We start from the raw sequence: 11,134 nt of genomic DNA on the forward strand, positions 1-11,134 counted from the left end.
AGAGAGAGAGAGGTAAAGAGAGATTTAAATTTTTGAAATTTCAAAAAGAATTAAGAAACATAAAAAAATTCCAAAAGTAATTTCTTCCTTATTATCCTAAATAAAATGCAAACAAATAGCATCTTAAATAATAAGCTAATTGAAAAAAATATAAAATTTTCTTTTAAATATGAATTTTTGGTTCATATGAAATGAACAAATAAAGGCTAATTTTATCATTCCTTTGCGAATATTTTTCTGCAGAAATCCTAGTAAATTCTGAATGTCTTCTTTATTGCAATAAAGAATTTTTATTATTCGCATTTTAGTAAACAATGAATCAATTTAAACATAGCTTTTAACAACTGATTTATTACGAGGAGAGAATTGCATAAACTGCTGTAAAAGGGCAAAAAATCCTGAGTTCTTCATATAACAATGAAACTGTATTAAAAGACTTCTTCAGAACAAAGGAAATGCATGAATAAAAAGAAGCGGAAACATTACAATGTCTCGCTTTTTCTCGATATTTCAATCTGATGTAAGATGAATTATTTGCTTTACTAAATGCCCTTTGTGTTTCAGATATAAATGGAAGCATTAGCGATACGCTCGTGTAGTATTTAAAAAATCATTCGCAAAGGAGAGCGGGGAGATTATCTTCAAATTAATCAACAAAGAAAATTAAATGCAAAAAAGACCCTTAAAAATTATTTTTCAAATTTTCAAAATTAATGTAGCTCACATCCCCTTATTCTTCGCTACAACCAATAAAGATATAACAATAAATATTTGGAAAGGAAAAGAAAAAAAATACTTATGTCGGAACCCAGGGCTGAAGGGGGTTTAATTCGAATCGCCCTTGCATAAAGTGGTTGGTACTTGTAACAATGGTTCGAAAAACCTGTATGCACAACCCTATGTAACCGAATCCCAAAGAATTTAAAGTACCACCCGATTGATAAGGTTTAGTGCGTCTTTTGGACGTCATCAATCAAGGAGCTTGACTTCAATTAAAATAGTTTTCCCGGTTCCGGCGGAAGTTGAGCGCCATTTGGAGGAGCACAAAAGATGGGTCCCGCAAACGTGGGCTGCTTGCTGCCAAAGGGTTACGTGGACATATTAAAACATGAAGGGGAAAGGAGGCCCTTCGCGGGAGACAGTTTTCCGGTGCTATGGAGTTTTAGTCGAGTCATTAGCAATTAGTGATCAACGGCTGTACTCCTTTTGTCACCAAAGCGCGGTTAAAGGAAAGGGTTGGCATTGTGCTCCAGAGGGAGGGCATGCAGAACTCCATCGGTTGACATATTTCGAGAGGGGAGGAATAGAGAGAGAAATATTTTTAAATTATTCGAAAAGGAGTCATCTATGAACGAGACTGATGTAGAAAATTTTTTATCCTGAATATGATCTTTTTTTCCAAAGGCACACTTTAGCAAATTGCAAATGGACTCTTAACTGTCATTTACTGCAGTTTTTAACAACGATTTGCAACCAGAGGGCTCTTACAAACACAAACAAAGCAATTTTTAATTTATCACGCTTGAAAACGTAATATCTTAAGAAGAGAGTATAAATAGATATTTGGACCACAGACACACTCTGCTTTTTTCATGTGCTTTTCAGTTAAAGATCTTATGCTAAACTCACTCAAGGTTAACAGGTCTGAAATATAAAAACGGAAGTTAATCCAATAAACTGCGGTTGGCTGGCTATGAAGAGGATGGCAAAACCCGCGAGGGCTACCTGTCTAAGGAAATAGATGGTTTTGTAGAAGACTTTTTAAGAAAAACTGGCTCTATTCACGTTGCACACGAACAAAACCTCGAAAACTCCCATACAGATAGCTCGCTCGCTGGGATTTGATGCTGGGTCCAGTCATTAGTGTTTACTGCTGTTGCCATTTAGCCGCTGGTAAGCTCCAGCAAATTGTGAACAGAAAGTTTATGATTAAAATTAAGTAGAAATTTATCATCAGTATTCGATAATATCAGGCAATGCCTTCAAAGGTTAATCTATGGAATGTTCCTTCAGTGGTCAACAAAATAAAAAAAGGCTTGTTGCATACAATATTATATTTATAAAAATATTTGGGTACGTTTGTACCCAAATATTTTTATAAATAGTTTGTAACAAGTTAATTATCTAACATAGTTTCTAACAAGTTAACGAAATTAATTATACAAGCTTGTATAATTAATTTCGTATGGTTAGTTTTCGTTTAAACATGTAATTATTTTATTATGTTTTGATATAAATTTTATGCACAAGCTTTATGGAAATCTATGTTTCCGTGAATTTACAGCATATTGAGATTAGCTCAAATGCAAGAAATTATGAAAGAGTTCTTTAAAGAAATTTCACAATGTAAATTTTTTAATTGCATTATAATGTAATTAAATTTTAATGGCCATCAGATAGCGTTTTACCGCGAACAGTGTTTACCCTTTTAAATATATGATTTCGCTTTTGAATTATCTTTGTTGAAATCATACTGATCTTTTATGAAAATATAGTATTCTTATCCTAGAAGAAAAGCGAACATTAACATTGATGCAGGACCGGAGAAGGCTCGATATTGCTTCCACCTTATTTCTCAGATTTTGGTTAAAATGGAGTACTAAGCCGTTAGTTTCACTATGAATAGCCTTACACATAAATTAATGAGATTTTGGTTACGGGCTACTTAAGACGAGAACATACGGATATCATCCTATGTCAAAGTGACAATCATAACATCTTATGGATTGCATCCCATATCGTGCCATGGATCATGTTATCCCATGTCGAAGAGACAATCATATCAGCCCATGTCAAAGAGATAATCAGTTATCCCATGGATATATCACCCTATGTCAAAGAGGCAATCATATCATATCATGTTACTCCATGGGTGTCATCTCATGTCATCCCATGAGTATCATCTCATGTCAAAGTGACTTCACTGAGCGAAAGTAGGTATGACTGATTCCTCCAGAAATGCTCTATGCTCTTTCTCCAGTCTATGCATTTTAGATCTTCATAAGGTAGTACTCAGTAATTTCTAGAGATTATTAAGCTTTTCAGAACAAGAAATATGAAATATTAACTATGTTCTCACAGAGATTCGAGCCCCAGACTTTTCACTTACTACCTGAATATACTATACTACTATATTACGACTGCACGAACCGGGAAATGCAATAATTCTTAGCTTATTCCCTCACATATAGAGTAATTGAAAAACGAGGACCGTTGATCAGATCCAAACGGTGAGGAATTATCTTCCATTAGATTTTAGTTCAGACTGTCTTGAAAAGTCTATTAAGTTTTTCATAACAGAAAGCTTAAAAAATAAACTCTTTAGTCACTGGGTTTCGAACCACAGGTCTTCTACTCTTTGTTGTTATTTGTTGGGCGTGCTATTACATACAGCAGGAAAATATGCATCCTTACAAACCAAGGCTACAATACTCATCATGTATTATGAGCATTTTTATGTTCTGCTGTGGATAAAACCCTAGCAAGCATAACTGTAATTGAAAATTTTGCATGGAAAATTCGTTACGTTAACATGATTGTATACATATGTATCTTAATTGCGATCATGTACATTGAGAACTTACTGAATTATAGTTTTTAATAAAATTTTACTCAGTTTTGACTACTCAGTGCATAAAAATCCATAATTTATGAATAGTTTTGAAAAATTATACGATACCAAAATTTTTCTGAATTTTCAATTTTGAAACTTTAAGATAATGTTGATTTAACCAACGGAAATAGACATATAAAAATATCTAGACTTCTCTCATCTTCTGAATAAGGTAGCTCTATAACATAAGGTAGCCTCTCCTTTATACGATAGGTTCCTGTATAAGGCAAGTCTGTAGTTGATGGCGTTCAGTCGATCAGTCTGCGTTGAATTCAATTACAAAATTCTCCGTCTTCAGTGTTGGGTGTGAATGAAGATTTTTCATTGGATGTATCTTCTCCTACAGGGTTCTTTCAAAATTTTGCCTTTAGAAATTTTTTATATTTATTAGATGTATTTTTAAACAGATATTATGACATATATTTAGATATATATGATTTAGAGGTTCACTTTAAGTAGTTTAAAATTTTTTTCAAAATAGTATGGGATCGTCTTTTCTGTTTTGTACGGATTTATATTTATTTTAAATAACCAATTTAGTTTAATTTTACTTTCTTTTTTATAAGCGTTCATTCTCCTAATCGTCAGTGCTGGAATATTTAAATTTGGTAGCGCTCGTGAATTAATGCAAATTCTACCTTGAGGAGAAAAGGTTTAAATACTGAGTTCTAGAAGGAAAAGTTAGAAAGTTTGGACAAATGCTGTATTTTTGTAGCGTGAGCTTCTATTTCTGCATTTATTGCAGGTTGACGTGGTGTAACAGCTATTACTTTGCTGCCACTAGATTTCGACGACACTTTTAAGTAACAAGAGTATCTGAGCCATGTAGAGTAATTTCTACTACTTGTTAATATCTTCGAATTTTAGTTTAATTCTTGTTATTTGAGTTACCGCCCGAGTGAAGCGTAGTGTGTCAGCGTCAGGTCGACGCATTGTGAATTTTTGGAGAGTTTAATAAAGGGTACTTTTAACCCTTCTCCTGTGTAGTTTCTACACATATATCAGTTGTCATAGAAGAATAACAAGTAGATCTTACAGTTTAATTTAATGCAATTTTAGAATTTTCATAGGATGATTTAATCTACTCCTACTAAGTTATTAATAAAGTTTTTTTATCTATATATTTGACATGCTTATAATATATATATATATATATATATATATATATTAGAATTTTTTAATGATATTTTCGCAGACTCTGTGGCTATATCCGTTAGTATGCGCTGTTTGCAATGTGTGTATCGCCTTGAAGCTATCGTAAATCAAGAATCGTCTATCTATCAATATAGGGGCATTATATTAGTGACAACGGACATATATGTATAATAACATATTAACGCTCTTAATAAGTGCAGAATATCCAGTGAGTTACGTAAACAGGATCATTTTTTATAGATCATATTTCATTCTCAAGAAAATAGTTGAAAAATGGAACAAGATATAGGACAAATAGCAACGTCAGAGTACCAATATGGGGTGGCTAAAAGCTCAAATATTAGAATACTCATAGTAATAGTCTTCTAATATTTGAGCGTAAAGCCATTCCATATTGATATTCAGATATTGCTATTTTCAAGCGCAATCACACATTAATAACGGATATTATAAAAATTCTGAAGCGAATAGCTCCAATCTTCTAATAAAGTGCTTCTTAATTCCTTGCAATTCTAAGAAGGGATTGCATCTTACAATTACTCTTCTAAAGTATTCAAGTCATGCAGTATTTTAGGTCCATAAATCTGGTTGATCACGCTATCCACTAAACACCCTTATTCGAATTATTCATAGGTCAAAACTCGTTCAACGGAAAAATGAAAATAAGCATTATTGCCCAAATAATGAAAAAGGAGAAACATTTCCACTTAAAAGTCTTAGAAAGTGCTGTGAAACCTGATCTCTACAGTTTATAATTGTCAGAGAGCCTCATGAAAACACATAGTGATGTGCTCTTAGCGTTCATAACGCAATCTCATGTGATGTAGTTCCTTTGGAAGAGAGACTGTAGGATTTTATATCTATAAAAATGTGAATACAAAATAATTTGAATTAAAACTGATTCTGCACCGAAGAGTATGTAAAGCCTGTCGACTTCCTGCTTTTTTATCATCGGTTCCGCTTCTTAGGACTATTTTCAGCAAATGGAGAAAAGTTACCTGAAAATATTCAGCTTGAATTATTGCAAAAAGTGTGACTATTAGAAGACCGAAGTTCTGTTGCTACTCTTGCAAATGCTCCCTTAAACATTTTTTTGATTCCTTAAATCTTGCTATCAAATATGTACTTTCGCTCACTAAGTTTATCAAAACAAGGTAGAATTTCAATGACAAGAAATTTAGAATAATTCTTTAAATACAAAATATGACTTTTTATACTGGCTCCGGACAGCAAGAAGGGCAAATAGTTAAGCATTCATTGCTTTATCAAGTTAGTTGAAAAAATAGTTTTTTTACATTTACATGTAAAATTTACAAGAAATATATTAATTAATATTCTTAAAAGCTAATAAATTTAATAACTAACAATCTTAGAGCGTACTCAATTTCAACGGGAAATACACTTTGAAAATTCGGCGAAATCCAAGGCAATTAATTTATTTTTAAACATCTGCTTACATTTGCAGATTAAGTTATAGAACTTTTACATTTTATTAACGCACAGTGGCTCCGCAGAAATCATACATAAAGTTGAATTTTATATTCCTAGAATTTTTCCACCTACGATACTGAAATTATCTTCATAAAATTTGTTATCTTATTCTGAAAATTTTTCAGTTCTTTAGTGGAAATACTTATCTTTTTATAAAGATAAATACACAAATAAATAAATAAAAAATAAAACTATATTCATATTTTTCGAATACTATATCTGCCTATATACTTACCTTTATATTCTTTGAGAAAATCTTGATTTCAAACATAATGTTTCGGAACCACTTCCAAAACTTTTATAAAAAAGGAAATTAAATTACATTTTTGCATAAAATAATTTCAATGGAAGGAAAAATTTATGGCGCAATTCTGTGTATATTATGTTAATTCTGCGTAATTCTGTGTAAAATTATGCTAAATATTATATTTTTTGAGAAATTTTAAAAAAATTTAGCTCCAATCTTTTTATTAAAGTAAATTATTTAGAACCATTTGTTACAAGGATATAAATTTCACTGGCATTGCATTTTAAAGCTAATTTTAAAAATATTCTGGCGTTAGCTGAATAATAATATAATATTATCTCAAAATTCACGAACTTGTCTGCCATGCAAATATACCTCGTACGAAAAAGAATTCGCGAGCAGTGACACTCGCATGTCATTTTATATTCAACTAAAAATGCAACGCTAATTGGGAAAAAGGCCTGCCTTTTTTTCAAGCCGTCGAACAAATTTCGCCGCACCGTTTTTGCCAGTAGGTTTAGCCTTTCAACCATTATTCCCTCCAAATGTTGTACAATGGAAAAGAAAAAGTTTCCCCTTACTTCACACTTGCCATTAAAAGTTGATTTAATTTCGATTTCCGACGCTTACTTTATTTTATTTTGTCATTCTAAAAGTTACGAGGACCCAAAAAAAGTGTAAAATGTTCTTTGATCTTTTATACTCGCGTGAAAAGCCTCTGCCACAGAAATAAGTACAGAAAGAATGGAATCTGGTTCTTTTTTTTTTTTTTATTTAAACACAAAAACTCTCGGGGGTACTTTTCATAAACGATTAGTTTCGAATTGAAGTCATGAATAATTGCGCTCCTTTTTTTACTCTTAATTGGTGTAATTGCCATCTAAAAGTACATAATTGGCTATCAAGTAAAAATCACTCAGAGAGAAAACTGCTGTTTTATTGTGCTGTTTTATTGTCACCTTTTGTGTCTTTCTTTCCCCCCCCCTCTTGTTGCTGAATTAATTCAATTTTGGAATAAGATGACTTTATAGCTGTATCAGTTACTTAATCTAAAGTTTCATTCTGAGATCATTATTACTTCCTTATCAGTATCGGAACTTACATCTTGAGATAATGATTCGGTTCTAAAGTGAAATAATTTAATTTCGTGAATTTACTCTTAACTGATTGAAGCAGTATCTCCAGATTGCTAGTTGCAACAAAGGGATAAGAATTCATGTGAAGAGAACCGGCTATGTTTGCAAAATAACTAAATGCCAAAAACTACGTCAGCCAAATTTCACATTTTGATACATAATTATGCGCGCATTAAACTGTCAAAATCCGAAAATTAAGTGTGGAATTCATTATTAATTTCTCGCCCTTCAACTACAACAGTATTCGATTTATTTTACTATGTTATTTCTTAAATTTAAAAGCAAGATTTTCTTTATTTTGTTATATTTGTAAGGATTATGTTAATTTTATTAACAGTTAAATTTTAAGTTAAAGTTCCTTTCCTGTCAAATTCTTAACTTCAATTTACTACTTCCGGCCAGAACGTAGTTTTGGAATCATTCTGAATACTTTATGAGGAGGAGCGGTATTTAAACCGCGAAGTTACTTGCAGAGTTAGAGAGAATCAGAGTTTCTGATTTGCGCGCGTCTGCTTTTTGGGCTATTCTCTCTCTCTCAAAGCTGTTATTACGCTCGGCCGTACTCAGGCCCTTGATAAGCTTCGTAGTCAAATAGAGTTAAGGGACCAACTCGTTTAGAATCTTGATAGCTTCGGCTATATTTCTTTAGTTAATCTTAGTTTTAGTTTAATTTTTAGTCTCTTAAGTTCGAGCCCAAGTGTCGGCTTTGATTGTACACTTCAAGACGGAGTTTTGTTAAATCTTATTGGAATAATAAAGGGTTAGTTACCCTTCCATCTTGTTGTTTCTGTTACACGAACTTAAGCGATTATTCGCTAACTACTCGTAGTTCTTAAGATTCATCACTTTCTACAGTAACTGAGAAATACACTAGTGAGAATCTTACATATTTTTGCATGTATAAAATACCTTGCTTAGCTTTTACAATCAGTTGCCACGATATACAGCGGCCTATAAAAGTCCTTATGCGGACTTTATTTCTGTAAGCGCTAGTCGTAAACATATGCCTCCAATTACAAAATGTAAAATGACACACATGTTCATACTTTGGCTTTTTAAATTTCCAAAAGCAATTTTGTGAAATCTTAACATATTATACAACCTCCACCGGTACCTATAGTTATATTTAGTAAAATTTGTACTTGTCATAAAAAATAAAAAAAAATTGATGCCTTTATGACAAAATCTGACAGATATATTTAAAGTTTGAGTTCGTGTCACAAATTGAAGAGCGAAATTTTTGTATTTATACGCAACTAAAAACGAAATATTGGATTAAATATATTTTTAATGTTAATAGATGAAATGAGGAGCATTGCTATGCAGACAAATGAAAAATATATATATTCCAAATAGAAGGTCTTTGCAGAATTCGTGCTTTAGAAAACACTGTACTTCAGTGGCTTCAGTACTAGCACACAGAAAAATCACAATGATATTTGCATAAATTAAAAGTTTTAAATATTTCTAACTTAATGATTTTTTGTACGATTTTTAGATTGTGAAGTTAACTGCGCGAGACTATTAATAACGAATTTTCAGCACTTGAATTATTAACTATGAATTATTTGGATGAAAATGCTTTCGGCATATCATACGTAACAAAATTTACATATACACATATACTGGAAACCCACTCCGCTTACTCGAGATAAGAGTCTTTCCCCAACCTTTATTTTCGCAATCGCTGGTCGAAGTCATACACGTATTTCCACATATAGAAGTGATGGAAACCAAACTGCATTTGCAACTCCCATTTCCATGACCAATAGTACTTCGGCCTGTAAACTGTTGAATAAAGTAGAGAACACTTAAATTTCCATATTTCATAAAACGCATAAACAATTTAATTGGATGAAGAAAAGGGAAAAATAGAAAAATATACGTGTAAACAAATGATAAATCCAAATCTGGTATAGAAGATGGAAGTCTTAATGCACAGGGGATTCGAAAGAGCTAACGAAATATTATTAAATGATAAATAGATACAAATTTGAAAATAGACGTTTAAACATTAAAAAAAATAATGAAGTGTTTTCTATAAAAGTGTAAATAAGGTTTCCTGAAATGGCATATTTGTTGCAACAAATTATTTCTCTGAAAGTTTTTTAAAAGTAAAGAACTAATTAAGTGAGTCTGATCTACAACTCAAAAATTGATTTAAAAGTTAAAAAATATTTTGTTACAATTTGTAATGTGAAATTAATTACTTGGAATTATTGACTGTAAAAAGGTTTTGACTTATTAATTAGAGATTGTTTCAATAAAATTTTTAAAAAATTGTCAAAATATTAGAGGGAAAATTATGAGCGGGCTAAAAACAAAAGTAAACATAGAATTTTTTAAGTATTTCAATTATAAATTTCATCACAGTGTCAAAAATTTTCCACTAAAAATCCATATTTATAATAAAAAATATATCGTGGATGTATATTATTCGTTAACGGACACAATTTTAAAGAAATGTACCTTAAAGTCAACAATGAGGTAAAAATCAGGCAGTGTTACCTGAATCAACACATGATTTTTACCAGAAATTCGCTAAATATTTTAACGTTATTTGGAACAATGCTTCCCTGGCGCATGCTATAGCTGAAATCTATGAAGACAAGTTATCAAAGAATTTCTAACGACGAAGGTTCTTGAAGTCATTTTTTTTTTTTTTTTTATTTTTTTTTTTTTTTTTTTTTTTTTTTACATCAGGTGACGTGCCCCCCAGATGGTATAATGGTTAGGGAAGCCTACTGTAGTACGAAGGGCCCGGGTTCGAATCCCGGGGAAGTTATGGATGTTTGTAAATGTATAGTATCTTTTGCGGTATGGAGGCACTCTAAATATATGGTGAACCGAAAGTCCTCTATCGTGGACTTGTGGTAGGAAACAGGGGCGGGAGACCTTCGGTCCCCCAGGGGTATTTTCTCAAAACTGGGATGGAAATAGAAGTATAGCCTCATTGAGGCTCTGGCAAATATTCTTTATTACACTGCCTCTTGTCTGAGTGTGTAATTTCCTTAACCTGCTATTCATTCATTTCTTAAAAATAGTAAATGATAAGAATAATAATATAGTAATAAATAATAAAAATAATTTAGATTCATATCAAACTCAAAATACAGTTTTATATAAAATCCAATCTTCTTCTCATTAATTATATACTTTAACTTATTCCTCTTAACTCTGCATTTTAAATGGTACATTTTTTTGTATAAATTTACTTATTTTTCACTATAGCATACTCCAGTGAAAGAAATATTTCATAAAAATCGGATCCGATACACGTAAAGCTTGATTCAGATACACAGAAAGAGAAAAAGAAAAGTGAGCGAGTGACATTACACAATTAAAAACATCCCTTTGAGCGTAACATAAAATCTGAGTGCTTCCAGATTTTATTTATTTATTTATTTTCATTACACTGAGAAAAGTTTATGCTCCAAATTTTATGAATTATTAAAATAAATAATCATCATATGATGTTAATAATTAATAATC

This window comes from Stegodyphus dumicola, chromosome 5, assembly GCF_044657685.1.
Source record: "Stegodyphus dumicola isolate Sdum_Otavi_A_Nest chromosome 5, ASM4465768v1".
Taxonomy (NCBI): Eukaryota; Metazoa; Arthropoda; class Arachnida; order Araneae; family Eresidae; genus Stegodyphus; species Stegodyphus dumicola.